At 52.1% G+C, this 15105-nt stretch overlaps 1 long non-coding RNA gene across 1 annotated transcript; it reads left to right on the top strand.

Annotated features, from left to right (window-relative positions):
- The first annotated feature begins 545 nt into the window (after positions 1–545).
- LOC130282602 (uncharacterized) lies at positions 546–4314 on the top strand. The gene is made up of 3 exons (XR_008846468.1): positions 546–565; positions 699–804; positions 3861–4314. It is a non-coding gene; the product is annotated as an uncharacterized LOC130282602 (long non-coding RNA).
- The last annotated feature ends 10791 nt before the right edge of the window (positions 4315–15105 follow it).

The raw sequence follows: 15105 nt of genomic DNA, 5'->3' as shown, positions 1-15105 counted from the left end.
CCCCCCTCATTAGGTGCAGTATAGTTCACCCCACATTAGGTGCAGTCAGGGCCGGATTAACGTAGGGGCTGATGGAGCTGCAGCTCCAGGCCCCTACAGTAAAATAGGCCCAGCCAGCCGCCAAAAAGGCCGCCGAGGAGCGGCCCCCCTCCCTGCCACTACACTACGCTACATGCTGCAGCAACACTGGGCAGGGACCTCGGGCGGGGCCCGGGCCCACCGCTGCCAGCACTATTACCTGCAAACGGCGCGGGCCCCCTTGCCACAATCATATGATGGCCGGCACCGCCATCAAGTTAATTAATCAGTAATGTGCACGGGTCCGCCGCCACTAAGCAGCCCGCAGGGTCCGCCGTCACATTCTGGACATCCCTGTGTCCCGAAAGATCTTTTCGGGACACAAAGATGTTTCGTTACCTCTCTGCGGCGGCCCCCCGCATTAACTTTAAAAACGCAGGGGCCGCTGGGAGATAGGGCACGCAGGGACGTCACTGACGTCCCGTGCGTGCGCCCATAGCAACAGAAGAGCGGAGCAGCGAGGAAGAGGACGCGCGCGCATGGTAAGGTAAGCTAAGTTGCCAAAAGCAACTCCCCCCGGCGAGAGTCAACCCCGCTGATAACAATAACCCCCCCCCCCTCTACCCTCCCCGGTCATGCCCGCTCCGCTGTCTGACATTACCTTGTTCCTTTGCTGCAAGGTCCCGGTCGCAAATCTTCATTTCGTCTGCGACCCGCGCGGGACGCCGATGGTGACGTCACTCACAGCCGCCGCCAGGGAGAAGGAGCAAGGCACGGGCCGGGAGGGTAAGTGTATATGTATGTATGTGTGTGTATGGGGGGGGGGGTGTATGGGAGTCTCCAGCTGTTGCAATACTACAACTGCCAGCATGCCCGGAGAGCCTTTAGCTGTCTGGGCATTCTGGGAGTTGTAGTTTTGCAACAGCTGGAGGCACCTGGGTTGGCAAACACTGCCCTAGGGCCTAACCCAGTGTTTCCCAACCAGGGAGCCTCCAGCTGTTGCAATACTACAACTGCCAGCATGCCCGGAGAGTCTTTGGCTGTCTGGGCATGCTGGGAGTTGTAGTTTTGTAACAGCTAGAGGCTCCCTGGTTGGGAAACACTGGGTTAGGCCCTAGGGCAGCGTTTGCCAACCCAGGTGCCTCCAGCTGTTGCAAAACTACAACTCCCAGCATGCCCAGACAGCCAAAGGCTCTCTGGGCATGCTGGGAGTTTTAGTTTTGCAACTGCTGGAGGCACCCTGGTTGGGAAACACTGGTCTATGTGTATGTATATGTGTGCGTCTGTCTGTGTGTGTGTGTGTGTGTGTCAATCTGTGTGGGGGGACCTATGCTAATGTTGGGGGGGCCTGTGCTAATGTGGGGGGGCTATGGCTGTCTGCCTATCTAATGTGGGGAACTATACTGCACCTAATGTGGGGGGAACTATACTGCACCTAGTGTGGGGAACTATACTGCACCTTATGTGGGGGAACTATACTGCACCTAATGTGGGGGAACTATACTGCACCTAATGTGGGGGAACTATACTGCACCTAATGTGGGGGAACTATACTGCACCTAATGTGGGGGAACTATACTGCACCTAATGTGGGGGAACTATACTGCACCTAATGTGGGGGAACTATACTGCACCTAATGTGGGGGAACTATACTGCACCTAATGTGGGGGACCTATACTGCACCTAATGTGGGGGACCTATACTGCACCTAATGTGGGGGAACTATACTGCACCTAATGTGGGGGAACTATACTGCACCTAATGTGGGGGAACTATACTGCACCTAATGTGGGGGAACTATACTGCACCTAATGTGGGGGAACTATACTGCACCTAATGTGGGGGAACTGTACTGCACCTAATGTGGGGGAACTGTACTGCACCTAATGTGGGGGAACTGTACTGCACCTAATGTGGGGGAACTGTACTGCACCTAATGTGGGCGAACTGTACTGCACCTAATGTGGGCGAACTGTACTGCACCTAATGTGGGCGAACTGTACTGCACCTAATGTGGGCGAACTGTACTGCACCTAATGTGGGGAGCTATACTGCACCTAATGTGGAGTGCTATACTGCACCTAATGTGGAGAGCTATACTGCACCTAATGTGGGGAGCTATACTGCATCTGATTAAGGGGGACAGGGGACTGGTGAAGGGGGACATGGGACTGATTAAGGGGGTAGGGGACTGATTAAATATTTTAAAAAATAATTGTTACAAAGATTTTTTCCTCTTTGTGTATGTTTATGGTGAGTTTGTGGTTTTATTGTACTGGGGGTGAATCCCACAGTTGGCCGGCTGTTGGTGGGTTGGTGGTGGGAAAAGATATGGGGGGGGGGGGGGGGCGGTTGACACCTTGCATCGGGGCCCACAAGACTTTAGCTACGCCCCTGATGAGGAGACTGAGGATGGGGCTGGGGGGGGGTTTTGCAATGATGAGGAGACTGAGGATGGGGTGGGGGGAATGCGATGATGATGAGGAGGAGGGGATGCTGTGGGGTGCAATGATGAGGAGGAGGGTGGAATGATGAGGAGACTGAGGATGGGGTGTGTGTGTGTGGGTGGGGGTGCAATGATGATCATGAGGAGGAGGGTGGAATGATGAGGAGACTGAGGATGGAATGTTGGGGGGGGATGGAATTATAATGAGGAGGAGGAGGGGAAGCTGGGGGGCGTGCAATGATGAGAAGACTGAGGATGGGGTGTGTGGGGGGGGGTGCAATGAGGAGGACGAGGAGGGTGGAATGATGAGGAGACTGAGGATGGGGTGTGGGGGGGTGCAATGATGATGAGGAGAAGGAGGGTGGAATGATGAGGAGACTGAGGATGGGGTGTGGGGGGGGTGCAATGATGATGATGATGATGAGGGTGGAATGATGAGGAGACTGAGGATGGGGGGGTTCAATTATGATGATGAGGAGTCTGAGGATGAGGTGCGGGGGGTGGGTTGCAATGATGAGACTGAGGATGGGGGGGTGGGGTTTGCAATGATGAGACTGAGGATGGGGGGGAATAATATGGAGTGCGGGAGTGAAGAGCCAAGGATGGGTGGGGTGTATGGAGTCATGAGAATAGCGAGTATGTGGCGGAGGGGAGGGGGCATTGGGGTGATAAGTTAACCAAGCATGGGGTGGGGGTGTTGATAAGACAGAAGATGGGATGAAGGGTATGCAGTGTATGGCAGTATTATATTCGGGGGGTAAAGTGTGTGGCAGTATTTTATTCAGAGGGTACAGTGTGTGGCAGTATTATATTCAGAGGGTACAGTGTGTGGCAGTATTATATGCAGGGGGTACAGTGTGTGGCAGCATTATGTTCAGAGGGTACAATGTGTGGCAGTATTATGTTCAGACGTACAGTGTGTGGCAGTATTATATTCAGGGGTACAGTGTGTGTCATATTCTATTCAGGAGGTACAGTGTATGGCAGTATTATATTAAGGGGGTACAGTGTGTGCAAAAATATATTTAGAGGGTACAGTGTGTGGCAGTATTATATTCAGGGGTACAGTGTGTGGCATTAATATATTTAGAGGGTACAGTGTATGGCAGTATTCTATTCAGGAGGTACAGTGTATGGCAGTATTATATTAAGGGGGTACAGTATGTGGCAATAATATATTTAGAGGGTACAGTGCGTGGCAGTATTATATTCAGGGGGTACAGTGTGTGGCAATAATATATTTAGAGGGTACAGTGGTAGGCAGTATTATATTCAGGGGGTACAGTGTGTTGCAATAATATATTTAGAGGGTACAGTGCGTGGCAGTATTATATTCAGGTGGTACAGTATTTGGCAGAATTATAATGTGTTATTATGAATATTGTAATTATATAGAGGATGAGGATCTGCTGACAATGTGAGGAGCCTATGATGTCCGGGCATCAGACTCTGCAGAGAAGATGGAGCTGGAAGAAGTCCTGGCGTCTGGACCAGATAAAGAAGGAAAGGAAAGACAACAGAGAAGACATCACTCAGGTCACTGATATAATTGTGTGTTCTCCTGACTGTCCCATCAGCTCTGGAGTCACTTGTAAGTTCCGTAGTGATGATGGGTGACAATTTACCCCATTCTGTGGCTCTGCAGCTGTTTCAAAACGGCAACTTCCTTAATTCCTGAGTCTCTTCAGACATGATGGGAGTAGCAGCTTAGCAACAGCTGGAGAGCCACTTGAACCGAGGGGATTGGTGGGGGTCCCAGCAGTCTGACCCCCACCATAAAAATGGGCATCTTATTTAAAAATGCCCGGGCCTATTTTTGGTCCCAGTCCAGCCCTGCCTGTCAGTCACTTAAATCACTGTGTATTCTCCTGTGTCCCATCAGTGCTGTAGTCACTGATATCTTTGTGCGGCCGAGTAATAAAATTGCTTTGCATTTTCATTTGATATATTATGTAAATATTTTTATAAAAAGGCCCAGAAAAATTCTCAGCACCAGGCCCATGATGCTCTTAATCCGGCCCTGGGTGCAGTATAGTTCCCCCCACATTAGGTGCAGTATAGCTCCTCCACATTAGGTGCAGTATAGTTCCCCCACATTAGGTGCAGTATAGCTCCCCACATTAGGTGCAGTATAATTCCCCAACATTAGGTGCAATTCAGTTCCCCCCACATTAGGAGCAGTACAGTTCCCCCCACATTAGGTGCAGTGCAGTTCCCCCACATTAGGTGCAGTACAGTTCCCCACATTAGGTGCAGTACAGTTCCCCACATTAGGTGCAGTATAGTTCCCCCACATTAGGTTCAGTACAGTCCCCATATTAGGTGCAGTATAGTTCCCCACATTAGGTGCAGTCACTGAGGACAAGCAGTGCTCTGTACACTGAGGACAAGCAGGGCTGTGTACCTGAGGACAAGCGTGGCTCTGTACACTGAGGATAAGCGGGGCTCTGTACACTGAGGACAAGCAGGCTCTGTACACTGAGGACAAGCAGGGCTCTGTACACTGAGGACAAGCAGGGCTCTGTACACTGAGGAAAAGCGGGGCTCTGTACACGGAGGACAAGCGGGGCTCTGTACACTGAGGACAAGCAGGGCCCTGTACACTGAGGACAAGCAGGGCTCTGTACACTGAGGACAGCCCCCCCCCAATCCTCAAGTAGTAAAACAAAGCCACCCCCCCCCCCCCCCGCCCGCATCTCCCACCTGCCAGCTAGCTGTTGGAAGACTAAACTCCCAGCATGCTCTTACAGTGAGGACATGCTAGGCGTTGTAGTTCTACCAGCTAGCCAGTGGGAGGTAGATGCGGGCAGATGGCCGGGGAGTGGAGCTTCACAAAAAGTTGTACAAAAAGTAGCAGTTTGCGACTTTTTGTGCACCTTTTTTAAAATGCTACAGCACGTTTTTGTAAGCCAGGTCTGACCTGGCTTAAATTTGCGACTTTTTTTAAGGGGGTTTGGACTGGGACCAAAAATACACCCTGACATTTAAGAATAAGCTGTCCGTTTTTTTTTTTTGGTGGGGTCTGAATGCTGGAACCTCCACCAATCACCTCGCTTCAAGTTGCTCTCCAGCTGTTGCAAAGCTACAACTCCCATCATGTCTGAAGCCTCAGGCATTATGGTATGCAGTTTTGTAACAGCTGAAGGCCACAGATTGGAGTACAGTGTCTCCATCATCACTGCAGAACTTACAAATTACAGCAGTGATGGGACAGTCAGGAGAATACGCAATGATATCACTGACCTGAGTGATGTCTTCTCTGTTGTCATTCCTTTTCCTCTGGTCCAGACGCCAGGTCTTCTTCCAGCACCATCTTCTCTGCAGAGTCTGAGGCCCAAACTTCATTGTCTCCTCACTATGTCAGCAGATCCTCATTCTCTGTATGACGACAATAATCATTATAATACTGCCAGATACTGTGCCCTAAATAAAATACTGCCACACACTGCACCCACTGAATGTAATACTGCCATACACTGAGCCCTGAATATAATACTGGCATACACTGCGCCCCAAATATAATACTGCCACACACTGAGTCCTGAATATAATACTGCCATACACTGCGCCATAAATACAATACTGCAATACACTGCGCCCTGAATATAATACTACCATACACTGCGCCCTGAATATAATACTGCCATACACTGCGCCCTGAATATAATACTGCCATACACTGCACCCTGAATATAATACTGCCATACACTGCGCCCTGAATATAATACTGCCATACACTGCGCCCTGAATATAATACTGCCATACACTGAGCCCTGAATATAATACTGCCATGCACTGTGCCCTAAACATAATACTGCCATTAGTCTTTGGATTAGCCTTTGGATAGGAGATAAGTTATAGATTGCGGGGGGTCCAAGCATTGAGACCCCCCACTATCTCCTGCACGGGGGAGCAGTCAGTATGCCAGAAGCCGACGTCTGATCCCACAGGAAGCCGTGGTCGGCACGTTCCCTCCATGTATCTCTATGGAGTATAAGGAGTGGTGTGTCGGCTGGCACTTCGTGCAAGGTCGGCATACCTCTTTTCCAGCTGACTGCCAAGGCCCGTACTGGAGATCGCGGGGGTCCCAGCGCTCGGACCCCCACAATCTATAACTTATCCCATATTCTTTGGATCCCGCATCTATCAATCATGCATATACACCTCCCCCGTTATCCTTGGTTTTCTCAGGTTCACACCTCCCCAAACCCTCCCATCCTTGTTATCCTCACCAACACCCCCCAGCCTCCCCCCTTCAGTCATAAATATACACCCCTCCCCTCATCCTTGGTCCTAACCCCCCAGCCTCCCCCCATTAATCATAAATATACACCCCCCCTCCTCCTCCTTGGTCCTAACCCCCATCCCCCCATCAATCATAAATATACACCCCCCCTCATCCTTGCTCCTACTCCCCCAGCCTCCCATCAATCATAAATATACACCCCCCCTTCCTCATCCTTGGTCCTAACCCCCAGCCTCCCCCATTAATCATAAATATACACCCCCCCCTCATCTTTGGTCCTAACCTCCCAACCTCCCCCCCATCAATCATAAATATATACCCCCCCCTTCCTCATCCTTGGTCCTAACCCCCCAGCCTCCCCCCATCAATAATAATTATACACCCCTCTTCCTCATCCTTGGTCCTAACTCCCCAGCCTCCCCCCATCAATCATAATTATACACCCCCCCTCATCATCCTTGGTCCTAACCCCTCAACCCCCCCCCATCAATCATAAATATACACCCCCCCCCCTCCTCATCCTTGGTCCTAACCCCCCAACCCCCCCCCCCATTAATCATAAATATACACCCCCCTCATCCTTTGTCCTAACCCCCCAGCCTCCCCCCCATCAATCGTAAATATACACCCCCCCTCCTCATCCTTGGTCCTAACCCCCCCCAGCCTCCCCCCATCAATCATAATTATACACCCCCCTCCTCATCTTTGGTCCTAACCCCCCAACCCCCCCATCATAAATATACACCCCCCCCTCCTCATCCTTGGTCCTAACCCCCCAGCCTCCCCCCATCAATCATAATTATACACCCCCCCTCCTCATCCTTGGTCCTAACCCCCCAGCCTCCCCCCATCAATCATAAATATACACCCTCCCCTCATCCTTGGTCCTAACCCCCCCAGCCTCCCCCATCAATCATAATTATACATCCCCCTCCTCATCCTTGGTCCTAACCCCCCACCCCCCCCATCAATCATAAATATACACCCCCCCTCCTCATCCTTGGTCCTAACCCCCCAGCCTCCCCCATCAATCATAATTATACACCCCCCTCCTCATCCTTGGTCCTAACCCCCCAACCCCCCCATCAATCATAAATTTACACCCCCCCTCCTCATCCTTGGTCCTAACCCCCCAGCCTCCCCCCATCAATCATAAATATACACCCTCCCATCATCCTTGGTCCTAACCCCCAGCCTCCCCCCCATTAATCATAAATATACACCCCCCCTCATCCTTGGTCCTAACCCCCCAGCCTCCCCCCATCAATCATAAATATATACCCCCCCTCCTCATCCTTGGTCCTAACCCCCCAACCCCCCCCCCCCATCAATCATAAATATACACCACCCCCCCTCTTCATCCTTGGTCCTAACTCCCCAGCCTCCGTCATCAATCATAATTATACACCCCCCTCCTCATCTTTGGTCCTAACCCCCCAACCCCCCCATCAATCATAAATATACACCCTCCCTCCTCATCCTTGGTCCTAACTCCCCAGCCTCCCCCCATCAATCATAATTATACACCCCCCTCATCATCCTTGGTCCTAACCCCCCAACCCCCCCATCAATCATAAATATACACCCCCCTCCTCATCCTTGGTCCTAACCCCCAGCCCCCCCCCCATCAATCATAATTATACAACCCCTCCTCATCCTTGGTCCTAACCCCCCAACCCCCCCCCATCAATTAAAAGTATACACCCCCCCCTCATCCTTGGTCCTAACCCCCCAGCCTCCCATCAATAATAAATATACACCCTCCCCTCATCCTTGGTCCTAACTCCCCAGCCTCCCCCCCCATTAATCATAAATATACACCCCCCTCATCCTTGGTCCCAAACCCCCAGCCTCCCCCAATCAATCATAAATATACCCCCCTCCTGATCCTTGGTCCCAACCCCCCATCCCCCCCCCATCAATCATAAATATACACCCCCCTCCTCTTCCTTGGTCCTAACCCCCAACCCCCCCATCAATCATAAATATACCCCCCCTCCTCATCCTTGATCCTAACCCCCCAACCCCCCCCCCCATCAATCATAAATATACACTCCCCCTACTCTTCATCCTTGGTCCTAACCCCCCAGCCTCCCTCATCAATCATAATTATACACCCCCCTCCTCATCCTTGGTCCTAACCCCCCAACCCCCCCCATCAATCATAAATATACACCCCTCCTCCTCAGCCTTGGTCCTAACTCCCCAGCCTCACCCCATCAATCATAATTATACACCCCCCTCATCATCCTTGGTCCTAACCCCTCAACCCCCCCCCATCAATCATAAATATACAACCCCCTCCTCATCCTTGGTCCTAACCCCCCAGCCTCCCCCATCAATCATAATTATACACCCCCCTCCTCATCCTTGGTCCTAACCCCCCAACCCCCCCATCAATCATAAATATATACCCACCCCTCCTCATCCTTGGTCCTAACCCCCCAGCCTCCCCCATCAATCATGATTATACACCCCCACCTCCTCATCCTTGGTCCTAACCCCCCAACCACCCCACATCAATCATAAATATACACCCCCTCCTCATCCTTGGTCCTAACCCCCCAACCCCCCCATCAATCATAAGTATACACCCCCCCTCATCCTTGGTCCTAACCCCCCAGCCTCCCATCAATCATAAATATACACCCCCCATCCTCATCCTTGGTCCTAACTCCCCAGCCTCCCCCCATCAATCATAATTATGCACCCCCCCTCATCATCACTGGTCCTAACCCCTTAACCCCCCCCATCAATCATAAATATACACCCCCCCTCCTCATCCTTGGTCCTAACCTCCCAATCCCCCCATCAATCATAAATATACACCCCCCTCCTCATCCTTGGTCCTAACTCCCCAGCCTCCCCCCATCAATCATAATTATACACCCCCCCTCATCATCCTTGGTCCTAACCCCTCAACCCCCCCCCATCAATCATAAAAATACACCCCCCTCCTCATCCTTGGTCCTAACCCCCCAACCCCCTCCCCATCAATCATAAATATACAACCCCCTCCTCATCCTTGGTCCTAACCCCCCAGCCTCCCCCATCAATCATAATTATACACCCCCCTCCTCATCCTTGGTCCTAACCCCCCAACCCCCCCCATCAATCATAAATATATACCCACCCCTCCTCATCCTTGGTCCTAACCCCCCAGCCTCCCCCATCAATCATAATTATACACCCCCCCTCCTCATCCTTGGTCCTAACCCCCCAACTACCCCACATCAATCATAAATATACACCCCCTCCTCATCCTTGGTCCTAACCCCCCAACCCCCCCATCAATCATAAGTATACACCCCCCTCATCCTTGGTCCTAACCCCCCAGCCTCCCATCAATCATAAATATACACCCCCCCCCCCTCCTCATCCTTGGTCCTAACTCCCCAGCCTCCCCCCATCAATCATAATTATACACCCCCCTCATCATCATTGGTCCTAACCCCTCAACCCCCCCCCATCAATCATAAATATACACCCCCCCCTCCTCATCCTTGGTCCTAACCCCCCAACCCCCCCCCATCAATCATAAATATACACCCCCCCTCCTCATCCTTGGTCCTAACCCCCCAGCCTTCCCCATCAATCATAATTATACACCCCCCTCCTCATACTTGGTCCTAACCCCCCAACCCCCCCATCAATCATAAATATACACCCCCCCTCCTCATCCTTGGTCCTAACCCCCAAGCCTCCCCCATCAATCATAATTATACACCCCCACCTCCTCATCCTTGGTCCTAACCCCCCAACCCCCAATCAATCATAAATATACACTCCCCTCCTCATCCTTGGTCCTAACCCCCCAACCCCCCCATCAATCATAAGTATACACCCCCCCTCATCCTTGGTCCTAACCCCCCAGCCTCCCATCAATCATAAATATACACCCTCCCCTCATCCTTGGTCCTAACCCCCCAGCCTCCCTCCCATCAATCATAAATATACACCCTCCCCTCATCCTTGGTCCTAACCCCCCAGCCTCCCCCCATTAATCATAAATATACACCCCCCTCATCCTTGGTCCCAAACCCCCAGCCTCCCTCATCAATCATAATTATACCCCCCCCTCTTCATCCTTGGTCCTAACCCCCCAGCCTCCCTCATCAATCATAATTATACACCCCCCTCCTCATCCTTGGTCCTAACCCCCCAACCCCCCCCATCAATCAAAAGTATACACCCCCCCTCATCCTTGGTCCTAACCCCCCAGCCTCCCATCAATAATAAATATACACCCTCCCCTCATCCTTGGTCCTAACCCCCCAGCCTCCCTCCCATCAATCATAAATATACACCCTCCCCTCATCCTTGGTCCTAACCCCCCAGCCTCCCCCCATTAATCATAAATATACACCCCCCTCATCCTTGGTCCCAAACCCCCAGCCTCCCTCATCAATCATAATTATACCCCCCCCTCTTCATCCTTGGTCCTAACCCCCAGCCTCCCCCCATCAATCATAATTATACACCCCCTCCTCATCCTTGGTCCTAACCCCCCAACCCCCCCATCAATCAAAAGTATACACCCCCCCTCATGCTTGGTATTAACCCCCCAGCCTCCCATCAATAATAAATATACACCCTCCCCTCATCCTTGGTCCTAACTCCCCAGCCTCCCCCCCCATTAATCATAAATATACACCCCCCTTATCCTTGGTCCCAAACCCCCAGCCTCCCCCAATCAATCATAAATATACCCCCCTCCTGATCCTTGGTCCCAACCCCCCATCCCCCCCCCATCAATCATAAATATACATCCCCCTCCTCTTCCTTTGTCCTAACCCCCAACCCCCCCATCAATCATAAATATACCCCCCCTCCTCATCCTTGATCCTAACCCCCCAACCCCCCCCCCATCAATCATAAATATACACCCCCCCTACTCTTCATCCTTGGTCCTAACCCCCCAGCCTCCCTCATCAATCATAATTATACACCCCCCTCCTCATCCTTGGTCCTAACCCCCCAACCCCCCCCATCAATCATAAATATACACCCCTCCTCCTCAGCCTTGGTCCTAACTCCCCAGCCTCACCCCATCAATCATAATTATACACCCCCCTCATCATCCTTGGTCCTAACCCCTCAACCCCCCCCCATCAATCATAAATATACAACCCCCTCCTCATCCTTGGTCCTAACCCCCCAGCCTCCCCCATCAATCATAATTATACACCCCCCTCCTCATCCTTGGTCCTAACCCCCCAACCCCCCCATCAATCATAAATATATACCCACCCCTCCTCATCCTTGGTCCTAACCCCCCAGCCTCCCCCATCAATCATAATTATACACCCCACCTCCTCATCCTTGGTCCTAACCCCCCAACCACCCCACATCAATCATAAATATACACCCCCTCCTCATCCTTGGTCCTAACCCCCCAACCCCCCATCAATCATAAGTATACACCCCCCCCTCATCCTTGGTCCTAACCCCCCAGCCTCCCATCAATCATAAATATACACCCCCCATCCTCATCCTTGGTCCTAACTCCCCAGCCTCCCCCCATCAATCATAATTATGCACCCCCCCTCATCATCACTGGTCCTAACCCCTTAACCCGCCCCATCAATCATAAATATACACCCCCCCTCCTCATCCTTGGTCCTAACCTCCCAATCCCCCCATCAATCATAAATATACACCCCCCTCCTCATCCTTGGTCCTAACTCCCCAGCCTCCCCCCATCAATCATAATTATACACCCCCCCCTCATCATCCTTGGTCCTAACCCCTCAACCCCCCCATCAATCATAAAAATACACCCCCCCTCCTCATCCTTGGTCCTAACCCCCCAACCCCCTTCCCATCAATCATAAATATACAACCCCCTCCTCATCCTTGGTCCTAACCCCCCAGCCTCCCCCATCAATCATAATTATACACCCCCCTCCTCATCCTTGGTCCTAACCCCCCAACCCCCCCATCAATCATAAATATATACCCACCCTTCCTCATCCTTGGTCCTAACCCCCCAGCCTCCCCCATCAATCATAATTATACACCCCCCTCCTCATCCTTGGTCCTAACCCCCCAACTACCCCACATCAATCATAAATATACACCCCCTCCTCATCCTTGGTCCTAACCCCCCAACCCCCCATCAATCATAAGTATACACCCCCCTCATCCTTGGTCCTAACCCCCCAGCCTCCCATCAATCATAAATATACACCCCCCCCTCCTCATCCTTGGTCCTATCTCCCCAGCCTCCCCCCATCAATCATAATTATACACCCCCCCTCATCATCATTGGTCCTAACCCCTCAACCCCCCCATCAATCATAAATATACACCCCCCCTCCTCATCCTTGGTCCTAACCCCCCAACCCCCCCCATCAATCATAAATATACACCCCCCCTCCTCATCCTTGGTCCTAACCCCCCAGCCTTCCCCATCAATCATAATTATACACCCCCCTCCTCATCCTTGGTCCTAACCCCCCAACCCCCCCATCAATCATAAATATACACCCCCCCTCCTCATCCTTGGTCCTAACCCCCAAGCCTCCCCCATCAATCATAATTATACACCCCCACCTCCTCATCCTTGGTCCTAACCCCCCAACCCCCCCATCAATCATAAATATACACTCCCCTCCTCATCCTTGGTCCTAACCCCCCAACCCCCCCATCAATCATAAGTATACACCCCCCCTCATCCTTGGTCCTAACCCCCCAGCCTCCCATCAATCATAAATATACACCCTCCCCTCATCCTTGGTCCTAACCCCCCAGCCTCCCTCCCATCAATCATAAATATACACCCTCCCCTCATCCTTGGTCCTAAACCCCCAGCCTCCCCCCCATTAATCATAAATATACACCCCCCTCATCCTTGGTCCCAAACCCCCAGCCTCCCTCATCAATCATAATTATACCCCCCCCTCTTCATCCTTGGTCCTAACCCCCCAGCCTCCCTCATCAATCATAATTATACACCCCCCTCCTCATCCTTGGTCCTAACCCCCCAACCCCCCCCATCAATCATAAATATACACCCCTCCTCCACAGCCTTGGTCCTAACTTCCCAGCCTCACCCCATCAATCATAATTATACACCCCCCTCATCATCCTTGGTCCTAACCCCTCAACCCCCCCCATCAATCATAAATATACAACCCCCTCCTCATCCTTGGTCCTAACCCCCCAGCCTCCCCCATCAATCATAATTATACACCCCCCTCCTCATCCTTGGTCCTAACCCCCCAACCCCCCATCAATCATAAATATATACCCACCCCTCCTCATCCTTGGTCCTAACCCCCCAGCCTCCCCCCCATTAATCATAAATATACACCCCCCTCATCCTTGGTCCCAAACCCCCAGCCTCCCTCATCAATCATAATTATACCCCCCCCCTCCTCATCCTTGGTCCTAACCCCCCAACCCCCCCCCCAGCCTCCCCCATCAATCATAATTATACACCCCCCCCTCCTCATCCTTGGTCCTAACCCCCCAGCCTCCCCCCCATTAATCATAAATATACACCCCCATCATCCTTGGTCCCAAACCCCCAGCCTCCCCCAATCAATCATAAATATACCCCCACCCTGATCCTTGGTCCCAACCCCCATCAATCATAAATATACACCCCCCCTCCTCATCCTTGGTCCTAACCCCCCAGCCTCCCCCATCAGTCATAATTATACACCCCCTCCTCATCCTTGGTCCTAACCCCCCAACCCCCCCCATCAATCATAAATATACACCCCCCTCCTCATCCTTGGACCTAACCCCCCAGCCTCCCCCATCCATCATAATTCTACACCCCCACCTCCTCATCCTTGGTCCTAACCCCCCAACCCCCCCCATCAATCATAAATATACACCCCCCTCCTGACCCTTAGTCCGAACCCCCCAACCCCCCCATCAATCATAAGTATACACCCCCCATCATCCTTGGTCCTAACCCCCCAGCCACCCATCAATCATAAATATACACCCTCCCCTCATCCTTGGTCCTAACCCCCCAGCCTCCCTCCCATCAATCATAAATATACACCCTCCCCTCATCCTTGGTCCTAACCCCCCAGCCTCCCCCCCATTAATCATAAATATACACCCCCCCTCATCCTTGGTCCCAAACCCCCAGCCTCCCTCATCAATCATAATTATACACCCCCCTCCTCATCCTTGGTCCTAACTCCCCAACCCCCCCCAGCCTCCCCCATCAATCATAATTATACACCCCCCCCTCCTCATCCTTGGACCTAACCCCCCAACCCCCCCCATCAATCATAAATATACACCCCCCTCCTCATCCTTGGTCCTAGCCCCCCAGCCTCCCCATCAATCATAATTATACACCCCCTCCTCCTCATCCTTGGTCCTCACTCCCCAGCCCCCCTCATCAATCATAATTATACACCCCCCTCC

The sequence above is a fragment of the Hyla sarda genome, chromosome 7, assembly GCF_029499605.1.
Source record: "Hyla sarda isolate aHylSar1 chromosome 7, aHylSar1.hap1, whole genome shotgun sequence".
Classification (NCBI taxonomy): domain Eukaryota; kingdom Metazoa; phylum Chordata; class Amphibia; order Anura; family Hylidae; genus Hyla; species Hyla sarda.
The sequence above is the reverse complement of the archived record's forward strand: the minus strand, read 5'-3'. Positions and strand labels throughout refer to the sequence as shown.